We start from the raw sequence: 22,635 nt of genomic DNA, 5'->3' as shown, positions 1-22,635 counted from the left end.
CCCCATAGTCAGCTACTGCATGAACATAATGCTTTGAGAAACCGATGGGGTGAAGGTTGTTGTGAGGGAAAGATGCTTTATGTTGCGCATGACCAGCACTGCCTGCACGCTTCCTTGTGCCCATCTGTGGCACGGAATTAAGAGATGGGTCTCTCAACGCAGATCTCTTAGGGCTGCCCCCACTCAAACTCGGTAGTTTGGATTGAAGAATACTGTAACTTCTGCTAACTCAAGTCAACACCTGCATTTCAATGCAACTTGCGAATAATAGGAAAATCAGATTATCATGTCTTGTAGCCTCTACAGCCCTGTCAGACAAGATGGATGTATTTCCCCCTTGATTCCCTGATACGCACTCACCTGACTCAAACTGGATGGCTGGACATCAACGCGTCTTGGAGGCAGCAAGCCAGCTACAAGACACCTCTTGTAGCTATCATGAATGGCTTCACTTCTTAAAGGACCACATTTCTTTAAAAAATTCAAGGCCTGAAACATTAATCAAAAACTACGGATTAAGACAGCAGTGTTATCCAGTCACTAAGGTTCTGAATAATCGCTAAGAGAAATAATACAAATGTTCGCTTAAATTGTTAGAAAGCTTGCATCGGTAAGCACTACTAGGTAGAGTCTTAAAGACGGCAGCCAAACTAACCGCTACGGTTTATAAAAAATATCCTGTAAAACAAAAGGTCAGCCCTTGCAATGCTTAATTAAGTATTCTCTAGCTTCTCTGTCAATACACAGACCTTTTTTGACCCTGAACACTGACACAAAATATATTCTGTATAAGCTAAAGCTAGCACACAACTCCAAATCACGCTTTGGAGGACCCTTTCTGTGCTTGTTTGTGCACAAGTCGATTTATGTTGGAAACACTTAGTGAGCTGAAATTTAATTCAAAATTATTTGTCACAAGCTGTGCAGTGGCTTGGAAGTTTCAGTTTGGCCAAGTGCGGGAGAAAAAAAAATCATTTTTCTCAAACAGTTAAGTAATATTTCATTTTCTCCATTCTGCCCTCCTTTTTCAAGTTAATCAGGCATCAAAACCCTAACTCAAGACTATGGATGCAGTTCCACTGATGGGTAATGCAGAAGTAACAGCTTTCCCCAACTTCCACAACATTTTTGTTCTTGCTCCTACAACAGCAACGTTGTATTCCGCTCTAGACATTCAATCCCTCAGCGTGCTTCAACAGGAGACAGTGGTAGTTTTACAGTCCCAAGAGTGCACCTAAAATGTTACCATTTGCATAAAACTGGCAGGACACAATTGCCGTCATGCGTGTGGATGGGCAGGATGGGCATAAAATGATCTCCGACACTGAAAGCAGTGCAATAGAAAACAGAGGAAAGGTTCATCTCTTGCCATTCTCAATAGAGATACAGTAAAAGATCACCTCCTTCTGGAAGCCGATGCAAGTCATATGAACAACTCCGGAGTTCAGCAAGCACGTACCACCTGCAGAGACAATGAACGTTTGACAGCCTTCCATACTCTCGCACTTAGCTTATGACCAGTTTACGTTTTGTAAATAGCAGTATCTGGAAAGCTGTAACTGAGTACCCATTTTCTTCGTCAGATCACTTCCAAACTTATTTTTTTGAAAATAATTACTGCGTGTAGAAATTTTATCTCTAGTGCTAGCGAGGTGCTCTGCTCTGAGCTTCAGTTCAACCTCATTTCATTTGATGACCATCACCACTTCACAGGCTACATTACAAAAGCACCAAAACCCAAACCTCAGCAGACTGTCAGGTATGTGTCACAGCATTAAACACCTTGTTAGTACAACGTAATCAAGGGTTGAGCTTGTGAGGGTTTGGGGCTTTTTGGTTTCGGATGGGTTTTGAGTGACAAACAATGAACAGGAGAACCAATAAATGGCATTTGACCTCACTTTAAGCTTATCACTATCAAAAGCAGTGAAATACCTACCAAAATTGTAGGAGCTTGGATGAAAAAACTGCTCAGGTAGTGGATGAGAAAGAGGAACTCCCCGACTTAGACTCCGCTCGTGTACCAGAATATCCAAAAGGGGGTTTGGAGAAGTCATGCTTATTACAGTATCCAGTGACCACAACGCAAAATAGGGGCAATGATGAAGGAGTTCTTCTGGCCTGAAAGCAAGCAAGTGCATGAGCTAAACACCGACTTTCAAATGATTGATTTGTAGGGATATTGAAAACAACTTAATAAAAATATACCTTAGTGAATCTGGCATGTGAGCATGATACCAGCAATTAATGTCAAATACACCCAAGTAAGCAGATGGTTTTCCCTGACCACATGTATTCACTTGCCAGCTGAAGATTGATACACTGGTGTCAGGCGATACTACTGTAAAAGACAAGACATTGTTTCTTGTTTGTAGAAAATAACGCTATAGCTGATATGTTTAAAACACCACTTCCTATTTTGGCTTAATTCTGTTATATCACTCACGAAGCACAACACTCACTGAGAATAACAAAAAAATGTACGGAATAGCAAACATCTCTGTGACAGGTTTCAGTCATACTGCCCCCTCTTCTTGTATCACTCAGCAGGCACTACTAATTTCCAGATTGGACTCAATTACAGGTTTTAAGAATAGCTCCTTTCCAGCACATTCAGAATGAACGAACACAATTATCACACAAAACAAATACAAAAACCCCAAACCCAACAAATGGGAAATTGGAATAAAGATTTTAACATAAAACATTCACAATGTTATACTCCACTTCTCTCAATAAGTGGAATGGTTTGTCTTCTCTGGGGAGAACGCATTCTCCAGATGGAAGCAAAGGATGTGGTATATCATTTACCCTAGTAGAGTAAGGAAGGGGGCGACAGTTTGTTTGGCAAAATGTTTCTCTGTTCTCTGCTGAATTCATCATTACGTTTAGGGATCCTCACACACTTTACTACGTTTCATTGTGAACACCTGTGCCGCTTCCGTTTTGTAGCTGCTGCAAGTGCCTTTGAAGATACCAATTAATTTCATAATTCAGAAGACAGCTTCGTTGCTAGACTCAACCCACATCCAACAGCAGCTCCTGTGTGCCTAGAACTTCACTTGAACAGATTCTGAATAAGAGCTAATTAGAAACCATCAGAGAAATTACAGGTATTTCTCCATGCCTCATGCTTCATAAAAAGGAGACAGAAAGGGGCTTTGTTGTTCTTATTTTGGTTTGGGTTTTTTTTTGTCGGGTGTGGTGGAGTGGTGGTGTGTGTTTGTTTTTAACAAGCTTTTAGGAGGCACTCTCCTCAGAAACGTGACACGAGTGGAGAAAATCCAAAGGGGTTTTTGTTAGATTTGGACACACTGTTGACAGAGGGTGGCATCACAAAAGAGATGCAAGTTGCCGCTTCAGGACTAAGTCAAAGATGATAAACAGAAGTAGCCTAGAAAGATCATGCAAGTGTCTTCTTTGTAAACATCATACATCAGTAAAGGCCAGTAAGAAGAGAGGGAAGGTGAATAATGCAGTCAAAACAAAGGGCCATGAAAGTTATCACTGCAGCGGGCTCAAAAATATGGTCAGAGCATAAGAGAAGTTGTAAACCCAGAGATGGACATTTAATTATTGCAAGATAATGAAAGACGTCGTAGGAGTTTTAACTGTGCATATGGACAAGGAAAGCTATTGCTTTAAGAACTTGCAGGTGTAGGAACCTATTAGATTTAGAGAGGAAGAAATGGACAGGCAGATCATAGAATCATAGAGTTGCTTAGGTTGGAAAAGACCTTTATGCTCATTGAGCCCAACCCTAAACCCAACTGCCAAGTCCGCCACCAAACCACGTCCCTAAGCGCCACGTCTCCCTGTCTTTTACATACCTCCAGGGATGGCGACTCACCCCCGGGCAGCCTGTTCCAATGCTTCGTAACCCAGTCAGTGAAGAAATTTTTCCTAATATCCAACCTGAACCTCCCCAGGCGCAACTTGAGGCCATTTCCTCTCGTCCTATCACTTGCTACCTGGGAGAAGAGACCAACACTACACCTCGCTACAACCTCCTTTCAGGTACTCGTAGGGAGCGGTAAGGTCTCCCCTCAGCCTCCTCTTCTCCAGGCTAAACAACCCCAGTTCCCTCAGCTGCCCCCCGTAAGACTTGTTCTCCAGACCCTTCACCAGCTCTGTTGCCCTTCTTTGGATGCACTCCAGCACCTCAATGTCTTTCTTGTAGCGAGGGGCCCAAAGCCAGGCAGCTTTCCAGCCACTCCTTCCCAAGCCTGTAGTGTTGCATGGGGTTCTTGTGACCCAAGAGCAGGACCTGGCACTTAGCCTTGATGAACCTCATACAGTTGGCCTTGGCCCATTGAGCCAGCCTGTCCAGATCCCTCCACAGAGCCTCTGTAGACCCTCAAGCAGATCAACACTCCCACCCAACTTGGTGTCATCTGCAAACTTACTGAGGGTGCACTCAATCCCCTCGTCCAGATCATTGACAGAGATATTAAACAGAACTGGCCCCAATACCCAGCCCTGGGGAACACCACTTGTGACCGGCCACCAGCTGGATGCAGATGCAGACATAGGTTGGAACAGGGAAAGAAAAATTCAGGTAACACTCCTAAGCAATGGGGAGCATCATCTTATTGTTCAAAGATGACAGCTGGAGGAATAAAACGACTGGCAAGCATCATGCAGGTGACTCCACCATACATTGCTATAGCATGTCAGCAAGCATAAAATACAACTTATTTTTTCCTTTGAAGAAGTCCCATATAACTTAAGCACCCATTTTAAATAAGCCCAACAAGCTAGTCTGTAAAGGTATTCAAGACTCACAGACTGGGGTACAGAACAGCATTCATTGCTTAGATTCCAAAACTACTTATTTTAGAATAACCAAACAGGGACATTAGAACAAACCTGCATTAACACTATCCTCTCCGTCGACACGTTTGGGAAGTTTTTCTACAGTCTGACAGCTAAGTAATTTAATATCGCTGGCCCGCCCGCTCAAGGGAAAGACTCCACCTGTGAGACCTAAACTGTATCTTTCGACACAGTATTCCAGACCCTGGGGAAAAAATAAAAGGAGAGAGAAAAGGTCATTTTGAGATAAAAACATACATTACAGCTAAATACGAAAGAATGTGGATATGTATAATATAATATGCCTATTGTACTGTATATTTCCCACGAGCTTATTTCTGACGGCAAATAGAAACTATACCTGGCATGCAAGAGAATGAAGCGTCAAATAGTAACGGGCTTTGCACATTTTCAAAATTTAGCATTTCCCTAGCTAAAATTTGCTCTGAAGTATGCACAGTTCATTCTACTTTATCAAGTAACTTTGGAAATAACAGACATGTGCAGAGTAGATAGGAAAAATCTAAACCATCTCTTCGAAAAACTAGCATGAAGCCTAAGCAAAGAATCCCATTTTTATTGCAGAAGGAATAATCACCAAACACAGTTTATCATAAAAGATGTCCTGAACAGGTCCACCATGCCAAAAGACCCTTTCGTCGGATAAAGTACTACAACTCCATCAACCTCTTAGAGATGAATTTTAACCGCTAGAAATTTCAACTTTTATTCATCTAGGAAGAGCCAGTCCCTCCCAAAGTTAGGGCTGAGGGGAAGGGAAAAAAGATATCAAACCATTCCTGCCTAAGACAACTTCTGAAGCAAAACAGTGTATTTTAAGCTCTCCACTGGGGCAAGCAAATCTAAGTTAAGGAACTCCACTGCATGGAAGATGTTAAATAATGACTTCATTGACCCGTAAAATCTGAAGACAGTTTTCAAATGAGATGCACTCGTCAGACTCTGATGTGGAAGTGGAGGCTGTATACTCTATCCACCTGCAAGCATCACGTAGGACAAACGTAAAGGTGCGCTCCACGACCGTGCCTGGATGCACTAGATTTCAAGCTTTCTTTCAAGCTTCTGTGCACCCTCTTCAACGAACAAGGGTCAACAGGAGATTCCTCCTCCTTTACTCAAATTTGGCCTGGCAACTGGGAACAACTCTGAAATTTTCTGCCACGGAAGACGGACAAGAAACTTGACTCAGCCAGTCACGCAGGCAGACAGTCACGTAGTACTGACCAATCTGTGACTACAGGGAAGTATTCCGACACTCCAAGTGTCCTCTGTAGAACACAGATCCTGTACTAATGCTTCTTTTATGTTTTTTTTTCCGGGGGGGGCGGGGGGGGGGGAGTTGTTTGGGGCGGGGTTTGGCAGTAGGTGTTAGCAAGACTTGGTATGAAGCTACATGTGTTAAGTGGCTCATCTGGAAGCTAGCTGAAGAACCTGACTTTTCCCCCCAGAGGTCCAGCTGTTTAGTTCTCTCTTCAACTACCTTGTGAGATTGGTTCCTGTTTCAACCTTGCACAATGCTCATCACAGGAACGCAGGAACAGCAGGGGAGTAAAATATCTCAAAGCCAGAAACTGGTGCCTGACACCTCTTAGAAGCCTGTGAATGTATTACTGGTTGCACCGTCTGTAGAGGGTTAAAAGTCTTACACTAACGACACCACAGCCTTCTCAGGTCACAAACGCAAACCACATAATTTAATCACTTTGTGTGCTTTTTTTAAAACTGGAGTTTTTAGTAGACCCATTTTTCAAAGCTGCTGAAACATTTCAACCCTCTGAGGTGAAATCTGACACTCGTCACACCTTATTCAGGAAAATAAGATGACCGAGACAAAGCATTGCCAAATAGTAAAAGGTCCCCCATTTTAACATTAAAGCCTTGAGACAGAACAAAGTAGCCACGTGAGGAATGGATATCGACGTCTGGGTGTTCTTCCAAAGCAGCACACAGTACAAGGTATTGTCTTTGCCACTGCTAAGACTGTAGCTACAAATAACTTTTACAAGAGGATAAAGCAAAGCAGAAGTTCAAAAGTGAAACTGGAGAACGATTAAAGCATCTTTCTCCAGTCGACCTGCCCAAGTGCTTAGAGCACTACAAGAGATGCAGCAGTATAAAACATGCCCAAGAAGACTCAGCAAAAGATTGGGTTTTCAGTCACCGCTGAATTTTGATGGTAAAAATCACCCCTGACAACTTAACTGATACTCACATAGACAAAATCACTATTTTCATCTTTTCACATACATGCACGCCTTACCTCATACATGACTTGTCCTGGGGCCAAGCGTTTTCTGTCACCAAATGCTAACTGCAACAGACGTAAACTCACAACGTCACCTTCACTGAAAAAGGTAGAAATTATGACATTTGATTACAAAGCTGCTTCAGAGGCCTTGTTATCATTTTATTAGATCTAGACTGGTGTTTTCTTGCTGAAAAGAAAAACACCACTTCCCAAACCATCAGATAACTGGTCATGTGTAGCCGCTATAACACCAAGGAGGACATTTGGACACTAACAGCTTCAGGGGCAAATGCTAACCACACAATCTGAAAGCTTTAATATGTTGTATGGACTACAAATTGCTGCTTTAAAGTCAAACTTAAGAAGACTGCCACTCTGTGAACAGCTGAGCTGATTAAATAGCTTGCTGATGCTGAAAGAGAGAGATCTTTCTCCCCTTCCCTTCCCTTCCCACCAAAGTTCCAGCCCCTCTCTTGCATACACACACTGCACCCTTCCACATACGGATTTGGGTCATTAGCCCAGCAGGAAACCATTGACTTTGCTGCTGAACAGTGATCGGTCTCCGCCAGGTGAGCTGACCTGGCTCACAAAGGCTCCAAAGACCGCGCAAGTTGGCACAAGGTAATCCGCAATACTGTCACCTCCCTCCTTTAGGGGCAGCCGGCTGTCACATTGGCACGTTTAGCGCTCGGGATCTGCAGCCCCAACTACTTGTAATGGTATTTTAATCCCATGGTGCGAGTACCAAACAAATCGTGAAGCAGTCCTCAAGAAACAAAGGAAATCGTTTCAGAATGCAAGCACAAAAATATAGCCACTGTTGCTCTGCCTTCTTTCAGAAGGTAGGCACTAGTAGGTCCCTCTTCACATCTGTTAAATCCTGTAAAAATTGCATTGTAAGCTTAACACCTTCCATACCTGAGAGAATCTCCTGCACAGCTACATAAACAAAACAAATATACATGTATCAACTGTATGTGAACAAAGATACAAAAAAATTTAAATGCATTCCGTGGCTTATCGTAACTTTTTATTCACCTTTCTTGTGTAGACTGAACAGCCCACAAGTAGCAACAATGGCGAGGATCATTCTCAGGCTCCTGAAAAGTAACAGCATAGACAGGAATCCTTCCTCCTTCAAGCTGAGAGTGGTGCCTACGTGTTTGGGGGGGGGGCGGGGGGGGGGGGAAGAAGAAAGAAAAAAAATGAAAAAAAGAAAAAGGAAAAGGGGAAAAGGTAGGAAATAAAACCCCTGTGAGCCTACGATGGGCCCTAACTGTTTGTGGAAGGGTAGAAGCATCTTCTGAGAAAAGAGCTTATCCTTCCATGCTTATCCTCAAAGTACAGAAGGTCACACTTCCATCTCAAGACAGGTGAGTCAGGGAAGCGACTGCTTTTTATGCAACAGTCAAGAGCTGAGGAAATTACTGTCCATCAAGTGCAATAACCTGGGTTTATATCCTTCTCTGCCTAGGGAGGAAGAACATAAATGATTACTTCAGCTGCCAGGCAAAAGATTGTTCCTCCTGTTCCAGCCGACTTCAATATTGAACTTAAAATGCAGCCTATCTTCTGAACAAATCTAGGACAGTGCCAAACACAAGTACTTTCTCATTTCTTCACTCGGATGCTACGTAAAGCATTTTTCCTCCAGACTTCTGAACCTTACGTGTATCTTCACAATCTATTCTTGCCACCCAATTAGTCCTCCACTGTCTATTTATGCATCCAACAGTTTCTGGTGAGTCACTGCACGTTTGCTTAAGCCAATCCCTATCTGAATTTGGTCACATATTTCACGTGCGATTGCTCTTTGGCAGATATAAAATCGTCTCTTAATTTTTCTATTGCTTATAGATTTACATGCCCCTTATCCTCATCTCCAAGTGTTCCAAGCAAATTTTCATTCACACACAACGTTGCCTCCTAGTTTGGACAAGGCTGACATGTAGGAAAGAATATCTTGTCAGGCACAGATCAGCTATTGATATTTCGTGTCTCACTAGTTTCATCCTGGACACTTTAAAGAATATTACCACCAAACCCACATTATTAACATACTTAAGCTTCACAATGTATGCCCTAATTGCAGTAACTGGTTCTGCAAAATCATTCCGAAAATCTGGTTCATCAAAATACACACATTTCCTGGCTTCCCTGAACACTACTGATCGGACAAAGCGTCTTAGAAAAATGAGCTCTACCGCATCCTAAACTGCTTGACGTAACCCAAAGAAGCATGCTTTCCACAATCCCTCGAGCCACAGGCACAAGAAGGAAAACAATCCTAGTCCACTGGGGAGAAGGCGGTCCATTTAATCCATGTTTGACTTTTCATAGTTATTTCAGAAGAGGATTTCTAAACATTCCAAGATTATACCCAAAATTTCAGTCCCTAAAATGTTCTCTTTCGTGAACATGCTTCCGTAAGCAAACAATTGAGACCCCTGCACCTCCAGGCATGGCCAGGTGTAAAGGCCTACTTACTCCCTCTTCAAAGTTTTCATATTCCACAGTGACAGGCAGCCATCTGAAAAACCCACAACGAGCTGATTGCTTCTGCTTATGTAGTACAGGGTTGATATTGCTGTTCCTGAAGGATTTTGTAGTTGAAAGCAGAGATGTCTCCCTTCTCTGGTCACAGCTTCTCTTCTTTGTGGAACTTCAGCAGGAATTCTAGTGGCAACTTCTAGACCTACACACACAAAACCACGCCATGAATTAATGTGTTAGGCCATTTAGGCTGCATTTTGAACACTGATGTGACAACACATCTCATCCAATTCTACCGCCCCGGGCAAAATACCCATTTATGCAACGCTTTCTTTTGCATGTTTCCAAAGAACAGAGGAACTCTCTGATCGGACAGGTATTCTCAATCGTATTATAAAACCAGGTAAAAGCGTAACCTTCGTAGACAAATTCTTCCTGGACTCTATAATAATCACGCGTTTGGGCCTCATGATGAAGCTGTCTGAAGCGACACCAACTCCTGAAGCCACTCTTGTAATAGCCAAAACAGCGCATGCAATCCGAATATGCAAATTAGAGAATCCCGTCATCCAAAGGCACGATTTTTGACAAGTCGGATTCATTTTAACAAGCAAGCCTAAAATTTGCCCCAAGTCAATTCACAGAAGCAGAAGAACATTCCCAAGAAATAGGGCGCCTCTGACACCACTTCCTCTCAGGCAGCTGCATTGACAAAACGTGGTAAAATTCCTACACCTCACCGGCAAGCATCATAGTGACATACGGATCTTGGTGGCAGGGGGGCATTTATCACATTAGAAGGAGTATTAAGTCACTCCCGTTTTTAAGCAGGTCAGGACTACACCAAGTCAAACCGCCACCTGTAATCAGCAGTCAGAAATGCCTGCACACTAGTGTCTTCCAAGTGGGATGCATATTGTTTATACACAAGTTTTCTCACTCTCAAATTCAAGTTTAAAAACTGCAGGCTTACCCGAGGCTTGTGTTTCATTCTGATTGCAAGAGAAATCCAAACAAAGGTCCACCAGAAGTAGATGACCAACATCTGTAGCCACTGCTGCCACTCCAAAGAACCATCGCAGACTCTGATGTAGGTGCCGAGTGCTCACGCTGGGTCCTCCGTGATTAGTTATGGGTTCTATAGCAGTTACCTACAGGAAAACTGCAAGCTAGCATTTAAGCTCTTTGACAAGCTAAACAGAAATCATTCAAAAGTGAAGCCAGAATTAGCACATCAGAAACAAGAAAGTAACTACAGAGGACCATAAGACTTAAAACCAAAGCATTGTTTCCAGTTATATCAAGAAAAAAACAATATAGTGAATCTTGATGTTCTATTAACTTGCACTGATCCTTGTTTACATTCAGATAATGAGACTAGGGGACATTACATCATTGGACTTCCTGGGTTATAGAAGACAGAAAAAAAGGAGTAACATTCCACCAGCCTCTCCCATCTACACAAACACAATATTCAATAAGCAGAGATTCAAGGACGGCAAGCTGAAAGTCAATCTTTCGACAGTCCATCAGTAACTCCCTAACGGCTCTTCTTTCCTATCCTAAGTCAACATAAAAATCTGTTCTGCTCTAAAGCCACCTGCTTGCTAGTCTGAGATTCTGGGGAATGTGTCTAAGTCATTTACAGCACAACTATGGAAGTTTCAGATATTTTAAAGACACTATTTCTATCATATATAGAAATCAAGCATTTAGGAAATGTATGTTACAAACACTGGGAACAGGGGGTTTTGGTTTTTTTCTTTTTCACTCTGGCCAAAAAAAGATAGTTCTCAATGCCTTTTTGTGGCAGTGGAGAATTAGGTAACTATGTGCTCTACCATAAACCCAGAAAACTTGTTTTACCATCAGTAAGCTCAAAAGATAATGGTACCATTAAGCCCAAGAGTTCGCACCAAGGCTCTCTCGACTGGATACTCTGAAGTGACAGTCTGCACTAATGCAAGATAGAAGAAATACCGCCTGCAAAGAGACGCTCCAAAGCTTCTCCTGAAACAGGATTACGCAGCACCTGACAACGCAAAAGCTTCGTTCCTCCGATTAAAGAGTACGTACCCTTCCTGGGAGAACAACTGCTTTAACCACTCTCGATATTCCAAGGTCGTACAGACAGAGAACACTTCCCTCTGCTTCTTCCAACCCAACCAGCAGTCCCGTTCTCTTCTGCCAGGAAAAATCCTTCACCACACGAATGGTGGGAGGCTTTTTCTTTACTCCACGGAAATGGTAAGCAGAGCGCCGCTCTCCCGTCACATAGTTCACTACCTCCAGTTGAGGACCACACGCCAACCATGCCAAGCCACTTCTCCCTGTAAGAGAAAAGAAAGCTAACTAAAGCAAATTTCCAACACAAGATTGCAAACAACGGAAAAATTGCAGCCACTGCCCCTTTCCTTCAATTAAAGTACCCCAAAGGGAAGACCGACTTCCCTAGTTGTGGTCAATTATTTAAAATCACCCATGGAGATCCGCCAGCACTACCTCTTAATGTTAACAACCTCATTATTTTGCACTTCTACTTTTCATTCCCGCACTGAAGGATTTTGACTGTTTGGGATGAAGATGACAACATATTGATCTAGAGTCTTCATCCCATATTCGGCTTGTTTTGGCTAGAAATCGTCTAAATACATACGGGAATACGAGTCTTAAAGCATACTTCAAAGTTAACAAATCTAAACCAATTCATTTCTAGTTTATTAATTTTACTTGACACAGGCCTGCTTGGGGCAGGGATTTGGATGGCAGCAAGAAATTATTGTAAAATGGGCACTGCATGAGTAAATCTAATCTTTTACATGGGCTGATGACAGAAAGAATTTAACACATTTTCTTTCACTGAACAAACTCGGAGGAAGTATTAACTCAATTACTGCACTTTCAGTCAGGTAGATGGATTCCACCTGGTCTAACAGAAGCCTAGACAACCAGACAGGTACCCAGCTAGCTCTACTTGTGGATCGCCTAGAAAGTCAACTACCTAATCTGCTTAGCCACTTTCAGCAGCTCTCCCTGGGTACTCATCTGCACCCTGTTAAATACGTTGGAAATATGGCTGCAGCGCTTAACAGTGTTATCCTCTTCCTTTGCTGTTTGTATTCACACTAGGAAAAGACAAAGCCTCTGTAACGGGGGGGGTGCCTCTGTAACGGGGGGGTGCCTCTGTAACGTTGTAGAAGAACTAGTTCAGCATGTGGTGTTACGATGGTCATAGAGCTTGAGCTGGTACAAATAAATAGGGCCCAAAACAACACTATTACTTTTTTGAAAACTGCCTTTTATTTAATTAAAAATTGAGTGACCACGACATTGAGGAAGGCCTGCTGACTCAGCATGCTTAAGTAAATTATTTGAGTAGCACAAGACTGGTGAAGGTTGCTGTAATTTCAAAGTTTAACTCTACTAGTTGTAAAGTTTTAACATCAGCATTTTTAATAGTTAAAACTTCCTTCCTTGCTGTTCTCTCGAAACCTGATGCATCTTAACAGCACCAGCCTGACACAGTCGATACTGTGACCCTGTGCTTCAGGTAACCTCCAGGCAACAAGAACTTCAGACCGAGACCAAATTTAAAGGAGAATGCTCACCTCCAGAAAACTTCCCGCGCAGCACAGAACCTAGGGTTATCTCATCTTCCCCAAGTGCCTGAGTAGTCACCTCTGGAAACTGCAGCAGACTGCTCGTTACCTGAGCAGATAGGTGTTGCATTCTTCACTGTAAATAAAGAAAAAAATGCAAAAATAGACTCATGTCAGCCATAACTGAGATTTGCTTTCTGAGATTGACAGAAGTTTCATCAGTATGCCGCAAATAATCCCTATACAGCTCCTGTAGCTCTTTTCCTTCAAAAAATGGCACTCAGGACAGTTTTTGATCTCACAGCAGAGCAAAAGGACAATGCTTTTACTTTTCTAATGCCTATGAGATCACCAACAAAAAGTGACACAGGGGTATTGATAAGGTCAATAACAGGAAAAAAACCAATACACCGAGTTCAAGTCTACTCAGATATGTAAGTCTGTAGTAAGATGCGGTCCGAGAAAAAGCGTATTTCAATTAGCGCTGCAGTAAGAGGTATGAGTTTCCATTTGTCCTTGCTCTTGATTTTGTACTTCATTATTTATTGCCAATTGTCTTCTAGTAGATTTCAGGCATCATTTGTGTCTTGTTCACTTCTTGTGTGTTTATTTTGAACTTTAAGGAATACTAAGTCCTTAACTACTTTCACTCTCAAACTCTTCCAGATAATGTACTGTTGATGTTTCCACATCACAAGCAATACAGACTTTCATAGCTCATCAGCTGGAAAGTAGTTTTCCGTACACTTATCACCTGAACGTAACACAGCACCTTAAAACACGGATTCTTTTCTACACTTAAATCCCCATATTCCTTATTCCAGTCCTTTCCTTCCTATTGCCAGTCCTTATCACATCTCTGCAGTATTTTACAAAAACTTCGAGGCCTTTCAGTTTCCACACCTCTATCGGTGCTCCACAGACAGTTCACATTTCACCATGTCAAGACAGATTTGGGGGGGACACACACACTTAAAAGCTCAGGTGACTTACAAGATTGAATAGGAGGCTAAAGAAGAGATATGCCACACACGTGGAAATACAAACTACTTTAGCTCACTACGTCTTGCAAGTTCTGTGGGTTATCGAAAAAGCCTCCGGAAGACAAGACAGGTTCAAGCATCTCTTCAAATAGCACTGCTTTCTCCATGGAGTCTCAGAAGGAAGATATTCTACGTAGCTCGCTGTTCCTGGGCGTTACACGTGCCGACCAATTCGGGCATCAAACAGAACCCTTACCCTATGCCACAAACCAGTACAGCCAGCCACTTCAATGGGCACACAAAGCCCACTGCATTAACTGTAGCACACACGTTCTCCCGCAAACAAAGTTTTATGGTTGCTCCTTGCAGCGTGCACTAATAACCTATTTTCCTTACGGCATAGGAGGTTACAGCTAGTTCTGAAGACCAGACTCTGGGAGCAACACAGTTATTCAAGGGAAACGCTTATAAATAATACCATTTACACAAATTGTACTTCTGTGGAGAAAGGTTATGCTCTAAAGCCTGGGCACTGGAATCTACTATATTTCAGGCCACAAGCACTCTACCTGAGAACACGTTCCAGTATCTTCTGCCAGCATGAAAACAACGAGCGCGTGAAACACAGGCAGTGTGAGCCAGGGTCCCGCACTAAGCGCAAGTCAACCCTCGGAAAAAAAGGTTGCCGATGGCAAAGCCAGTATCGCAGGGTGCTGCTGCAGCCAGCCAGCCTGACTGCCCTGCCAGCATTCACAACTAGCACAGGTCAAGTTCCAAGTGGGACAACTCATTTGCAGCACTTTTCTCGCGTTTGCTTTTTGGTACTTGCCATCCTTCCACAGTGACAGCCGGATGAACTTTTGCACTGCATCCAGGGGCTCCAGAGAGTAAAAAGCCCCACAGTTTGACCAGCCTTCTGGCTCAGTTTAATTGTAATGATTTAATCAATATGGTTTATGAGTAACCCATAATACCAAATACAAATACAGATCTATTGGGGTGGTGAATAGCATCTCTCAAAGGCCTTCAACATCCAACTGTTTTGATAGGTGCCTTCAGCAATACCGTGATGCTGAATAAGAAAGGAGGAATGACCAGAGAAGATTATCACGGGAAGAAATTTCAGAAGAGGAAGAACAAGAGTCACCCTGCGTCACCCTGCCTTTGCCACTGCCTACCTGGACAGGCCAAGAGCACAGAACTTTGCGTGGCCAAATTGCACATCAAATTTTAAGATACTCTACTGGGGAGAGTTGAGCGTAAAAACAAACTACTCGCCACCCCAAACTCCCCACCAAATCAGAAATAATTCTTCTCTGGTGGAAAGCTCGCACCTTGACACAGTGTACTCCTGCCTACAGTACACATCAAATGTGCTTATCAGGCCCATACCACCGCTAAGAACCACCAAATATGTAGCACTCCAATGCCCGGACCGTTCATGGAACTTTAAATTTAATTCCACTGCAGTTATTAACGGCGTAGAAAAGCACGTGAAAACGCTACACCATCAGGCATGCCCAGGTTTCCTCCAGTATGCCAATGGGCATTTGAAACATTTTGTTCCTAGGCATCTGGCTTGGCAATATGGAACTAGGAAGATAAACTCCATAATAAAGCCTGAACTGTATATACAGTGACCTGGCTATTAGGATGTTTGACTTGCATCATTCTGCTAAGTTAAACCAAGGATTACTGGCAAATCCACACAGTGGGAAAATAGTTAGATAGAACCAGGTTAAAGGCATGAAGCCTCTCCTTTAAGAGAGATATCCAACGCTAACTGCACTTCTGCTCTCTTTGAAAACAACAACTACAGTCACATTCCTCCTTCTGTCTGGTAGAAAACGGATCAGTGTAAAACGCCACAGGCCTACTCCATGTTCAGGAGGAAGCCAGAATCCAACCTCCCAGCTGTATCCGACACCAAAGTGGTCTGCGCACAAGTTGCCAAAATTACCGTTCTTCTTCACCCTTGCTACTTATGACCTCTAAACACCATGAACTGTTTCCAAAGAAAGGAACATGCCACAAGTCATAGACTGATGACAGACTTCTGGATTAAAAATCCCCAGGAAAAAAAAAAAAAAAAAAAAAGAGAGAAATTACATGTTCAAGTGGAATCACATACAGCCAAGTCAGAGTTCTGCGATGTCAGTTCTGACTGACGGTAGTCCAGGAAAATCAAAGGCCAACAATGTTACAGGCTTACTGAAGAAAAAGCTAAAAACACGCTCAGTCGCAGCTGAAGATACGGCTTCACAAAACACGTTGCCTTCACTGCCGCCGGAAGAGAGGCCTTGCTGCCGCCTCCCATCTCTCCATCTGCTCCTTTGTTCTACTGCTGTATTCCTGTGGCTTACCTTGCACTGACTTGAGCACTTTTTAGAGCACTTTACGAGCCAGGTTAACTGCCTAAGCAGACGGGAAACGAACCCAGAAGAGGAGCTAGTTTTCCACCAGCTTAGAGAGTTAAACTGGCTGGCAGAGAGAACGAGCAAGCATGAAAGTTGGCACAAGGAAGGAGGCAGGACAGCGCGCTGGGAAGAAGGAGAGGGAATTCGTCCGTCTCCATTTGGTGGCAGTAAGCCGTTATGCTAGCTCATACACGTGTGAAACTACGCACGCAGTTTGCAAGGAGAGCTGCAGAACCCTTTCCTTTTAGAAAGGACACCACCCGAGACACAGCCAGTCAACTTTTAACTCCCTCGTGCGCGTAGAGACTCACTGTCTCACTGAGAAAGGCTGCAGCTGACAGGCGTCATTCTTTCATTCAGCCAGATGTGGAAGCTAAAGCGATTTCAGGGAAGTGCTACCTGGCGATCAGAGAACGGACAACAGTGTGCGACACGATTCAGGTCACATTTTCCAAGGAAACAGGACAAAGAGTGGGACGAAGCCAAAGAAGAAGAAACGGAAGAAAAACTAAGTTCTTTTGAGAAAAACAGCATCCACTTTGTTGAATAACGCGTAAAGATGACAATGACAGAATTTTCTGAATTATAATTAACGACTGGTTCAATGACATTTTCCCCAGAAAAGCAGGAGGCAGCTCACAAGTGCTGGAGGAGCAGTGGACGGAAAAGACACTTTCTGCACCTTAGTAGTCGGGTTCAGTGAATTTGGGCTTTGCCATATTTTACTCCTGCCGAAAGAGGATTTAGTGAGTGAGTTAGCAGGTGACTTTGTGAGTACCACAGGGTCATTTCTTTCCCACTTAGGCAGAAACACCCCCCCGCCCCGATGCTTTAGGCAACAACCCTACATTTAATCCAAGGCCTAAGTTCTAGTCTAAAAAGCCACCAGCGAAACAGAGACGGTCTGTATCGGAACTCCACAACCAGGCTTATTTCACTCAAGTGCAGCCTACAGATTCTCCTGCAGAGTTTGTGCGGATGCTCCACAAGCCCAAACCTACAGCAGAAGGCCAGGAGAAGGAAGAATTTCAGCTCTCTATCCCAACAACCCCCAACAGCTAAGACCATAGATTTGACTTCCCCTCAAATGAAAACACAAACAAAACCAACACAGCTCAGAGTTTGACACTGGAGCCAGTTTACCCAGCCACCTCCTATGGTTATTCTCTAACACGACCATACTTGCATTCAAGAGTCGAAGCCCCTGTCTAACGTGGCTAAGCTAGCAAAAGTTCCTCAAGCCCCTCCTGAACTTACGCTCTTTTTACATTGCTTGGCGTACCTGGACAGACATTGGTGCCAAGTGTCTCAGTAAAGAACACAGGCGCAGCCTTCCTAAGAGAGGGAGACAGCAGCTGACGTTTCCAGCATACCACACCGGTGTGCCATCGCCCTGGTGCTTGCCCCTCCCAGCACAAATTCTAGAATCACAGAATCACAAGGAAGAGAACTTCCAGAAGTTCTCTTCTGGAAGAAGAAGGCCTTCCAGAATCACTGGAGGCCATCTGTTCCAAGCCCCTGCTCAAGCAGGGTCACCTAGAGCAGCCTGCCCAGCACCACATCCAGACGGCTTCTGAGTATCTAGCTCTGAAACGTACTTGGACAAACAGCAACCTGACAAGCTGAACCGCAGAAACATTGGCAACACGTGCAACAGGCCCAGGCTTTTCGTGACTCTCTCCTACCAATTTAAGTATTCTCTCCACCACACAGGTGAAAAAATACCACACCAGCAAAGGCTTGTCACCATTACTTCTCTAAAACTATATCCAACAGCTTGCTAGGGAGAAGACACAGAACTAATAAGAAGCCCAATTAAGTTCATTTCACCGTCTTCAAAAAGCAAACCCTAGGCAAATCAATGCAGGAAAACGAGCTGATGCAGCAAGTGGATGAGGAGCTGTCCTCAGCAGAACAGGGTACTGCCCTGTGTGCCCAAACACCTGTGACAGCTGCCAGGCAAGACTGATGCCATCACCCAGACCGATGGGCCTAAGGCGGCACTTGAACTACCACGTTTAGCCGTACACCCTACACGGGGTTCAGCATTCCCGACAGAATGCAGCCCCTGAATTTCCCCTAGTTTTACCAAACACCATCAGCAAGCAATTACTAGAGCTGAAAGACTGACTCCACGCTTCCTTCTATTGGCAGAAGCTCCAGACCTCGAGGCCAGAAGAAATCAAGCACTTTTGTTTAAGTCAGCAACTTTGCCGCGTGATGCAGGCTTCATGCAAAAATCAAGAGACCCCCACAAAACGCTCTGGATTCCTGTAAAGCTCTGCTCCCCCCATTAAACCCAGCCCTCTTCCCACAATCAATCGCCGCTCTATGCAGAGAGCCAATTTCCCAGCTCCTCTGTTTGGCAGTTACCCATGTTGAAGCAATAAAATGGTTCGTGAAAAGCAGCTGGGAGGGGAGCAGCGTATGGCCTTTCAGTGAAGGTGTGCCTTGAACGACTTATTCATCAAGTCACCACCAGGCCCCTTCTTTCCCAGAGCAGCCCGTCATGCACTCCTTGGCTCTTACACACCGCCACAGCCTCCTACTGAGATGCTTCTCTCTGGCTAAGTCATGTGAACTTTGGTTGCTTTCAGAAACATGCCCAAAACTAAAAGGGGGGGAGGGGGTGTTGGGTTTGGGGGGTTTGGTTTTGGGGGTTTTGGTTTGTTGTTGCATTTGGTTTTTTCTTTCAGAAAGTGCAAAGAACACATCTGCCCCAAGTTCTAGGGTGTTCATCTCATGACTGGTTTTAAAGTGAAAACCTCTGGTTCTGCCTGTCAAGGACTTTGAAGCGACCCAAGCCTGAGCTGCTTTGACATGGCTCGGTACATTCACTGGCATCTTTTATTTCAGTCATGATTTCTCACAACTACAAAATGAAACCAAGAAACCGTAAGGTACTTAGAAGTAGACAGAATATTCTGTTATCTGAACTCATGCGAGATTTGCTATTATATTGTGGACCCTTAACCCAGGACTACGTTATTGCCAGTTTACCCAGGCTGAAAAGCCCCTGGAGGGTCTCGTCGGGGCATTGCTGGCAGAGAAGCGTGTGAGTAACGAGTCTTAAAATGACAAGAAGGGGAAAACATCGGAAGCAGAAGAGCAGAGGTTAAGGTATCTGGCCACGATGCCCATTACTGGGAAACTCGCCTGAGCCACTGCAGCGTGCTGGTGCTCCCACTCCTTCTGGGCTTCCTCCAGCCGGGACTCCCACGTCGCCTGCGTGCTCCAGATCTGCCACTTGTTCTCAGCCAGCAAAAACCACACCTCTTGTGAACAGCAAGACAGCTTTAACCAGGGTACCTACGTGTAAAATATCAAACCCCGTGAGAGACGAGGACCAGCAGCGAGGAAGCCATGCAGTGGGAGGCGGTCTGGCCTCTTGCAGAGCAAGCCCTTCCAACCCAAACCTCCTGGGGACCGTATGGCACGTGGGGACACAAACTCACCTCGCTGCGGAACAGCGGAGATGTTTGTTGCTGCTGTCGGCATCCTGAACTGGAAATGAAAGCTGCCATCTTCCTTGTCCTCTTCTAACCAGAAGGTGATCAACAAAACACGGCGCCCAGAGCGTGCACAGGAGCCAACCCCGGCGAATCCTCCTCAGCTCCATGCCCACCATACTTCTTCAGCGTTACAGATTACCAAAAATGCCTCCTGATAATGTTTTGGGAAGTCAAAATCTGCTTGCTATTCATAGCTGTATTTATGCTGAAATACGTACGTGTTCCATCGGCTGTTGGTCGCCCTGTGCTCCCGAGCCCAGCCAGTCTGGACAACAGTTTGTTATTTTCAGCCTGCGGTTGGTTCTCTTAGAAGCTTCTCACTGGGACTTGCATTTACCACTGCTTTGTTCCTCACCCGTTTTGCCCTTTTAAACATGGAAATACATAAAAGACAAAAAAGAAGCTGTTACCCAGACAATCCCAGCAAACGACAACGTTTCCAACCAAACGTGACTTTGGGGTTTGTTTTGTTTTGTTCTTTTCCCTGTTCGGAAATTTCCCATGTAGCTCTGGAACTTCACAAGCGAAAAAGTCTCACAGCCACTTTGCTCCTTCGGTGGAAACACCCGATGCCCTCTCTTGTACCGCTACCAGCAATCACAGCCTGGTTTGGTTTTGCCCCTGCCAGCCCACGAAAGCCCTTCTCTTCTCCAGCTAACCCTAACTTGCAGCAATGTAGCCATAGCCGCTCTGCCTCTAGTATGCGGGGCAAGATGGGATGGGATACTTCAAAACCACACCTCACCCACTCTAAGCGTGGGTACAGCAGGGAGGCAGGCAAAGGACAACTCCAGCTGCCCCTGCACGGAGCTGGCTCAGGCGTGGGGAGTTTGCTGGTCTGCGTTCATATCGGCACATGAAAGCAGTTCAGCTCTCCGCAGGACTGAACTGCTGCTGGAGACATTAAACCTTCTGCTCCTGACACCTGCGAACAGCCAGGCTGCTGCGGCTACAAGGTCACTGAGCCATCATCCGCTTTGGGATAACGGACTGGGGTGTAAGTGCCTGACCTCTTTTTATGGGAGAGGGAATAAGAAGGCATTAGTGCTGGCGTCCCAGCAAAAGCCTGACTGAAAGGACTGCAAAGAGAGCGGTTTTCAGTCCTGAGGCCCAGGAAGCGCAGGAGGAGAGCAAAGGGGAGCAGAGAGGGAACCTTCTCCTCCAGAAGGAGCTGACGGACTGGGAAAGTGGCCGGGAAAGCAAGCTGCTCCTGGGCAGGAAGGAATAGCTCTGTGTGGTACTGTCGCTGGGCTCTGGGATTGGGAAGCAGAGGCGACAAATGCCTGGCAGCAGGCTTCACTTCTACGTTCTACGTTTCAACCACGGTTGGGCTGTGGGACCCCAAACCTCAGCTTAGTTTTAGAGGTGCTGTGTTCCTGGGAGAGGAAGGGGAGGAAAGAAGCTCAATTAAGTCACACATATGAGGGAGACCTGGAATTCTGAGGAAATAGAGTTACCTCTGTCGCACAACTTAGGTGTAAAAACATATGCCGTTCGTTAATAAGGGTAAAGAATAAGCTCTTAATGTGCCGCCCCTGCCTATGGACAGATTCACCCTTTCTTCCTTCCAAGCTGTCAGTCCCGTTGAACTGGTATCCTCTGTCATTTTGCCCAGCACCTGACCGCAATGTGCACCAAGACCAGAAAGGGGAAACTTATGAAAGCGTACCTTTCAGCATATCGTAAGGTTGACAAAGTTTCTTTGTAACAGATGTCTGCTGGACTCAACGGCCGCAATCTCTAAGCATATGAAAAGTATTAACTGACATTAGATTTTGAAGGAGGGTTTTTAAAATAGTTTTAAACACTACCAAAAACCAGATAGGGATTAACGTGGAAAGATAGACCATTAAGTGCTCAAATAGAAAAGGAGAACCCAGGTATCTTAGCAATCTGGCCATATATTAACTCTTTCTAACACTTGTGCCAGAAGAGAAATGAGACAGAAAGGAAGATGAGAAGACAGAGGTGGTTTTTTGCAAAAATTGATACTGAAGGCGCTCGAATCCTGCTAACTCTGCCTTAATGCTAGCACCAACGCAAAAAAAAAAAAAAAAAAAAAAAGGCGCAAAACCACTTTGATGGTATTTGTACAAGTAGTAATTGAGGAATCTGTCCTTCAATTTGTTCAAAACATCTTCGATGAATTACGCAAGTTAGCATTTGAAGAAACCCAGGTAAGCTGTTTTGAGAGTATCAGCATTTACAGTCAACCTTTTCACATGTGCACATTTTCTGTTCATATTCTTCCATCTTTCATTTAATTGCACTTCCTATTTAAAAACTACCTCTTCAAAGATGCTGGAGCATACAGTTAATTCACCTGAGACAAGGAAGAACCTAGGGGAGTTTCATCTCATTTAGGCATGCAACCGCTGGTGCACAGCACAAACAATAATCTCAGAATTCAGGGAAAAAAGGACTTGTTTCATAATGCTGCCTAGTTTTAGGTAGGTAAAGAACACGGCTTTTATATAAAACAGGTGCTTCTGAGTTTTATAGCTACATTTACCTAGATGTCGATAAATTTTTACAGATGTGCAG

At 44.3% G+C, this 22,635-nt stretch overlaps 1 pseudogene; it reads right to left on the bottom strand.

Annotated features, from left to right (window-relative positions):
* Positions 1 to 13,311, bottom strand: part of LOC126051813 (protein ELYS-like) — a 45,106-nt pseudogene extending 31,795 nt beyond the window's left edge.
* Between the last annotated feature and the right edge of the window lie 9,324 nt (positions 13,312 to 22,635).

Source organism: Accipiter gentilis, chromosome 28 (assembly GCF_929443795.1).
Source record: "Accipiter gentilis chromosome 28, bAccGen1.1, whole genome shotgun sequence".
Classification (NCBI taxonomy): domain Eukaryota; kingdom Metazoa; phylum Chordata; class Aves; order Accipitriformes; family Accipitridae; genus Astur; species Astur gentilis.
This window is presented reverse-complemented; position numbering and strand designations above follow the sequence as displayed.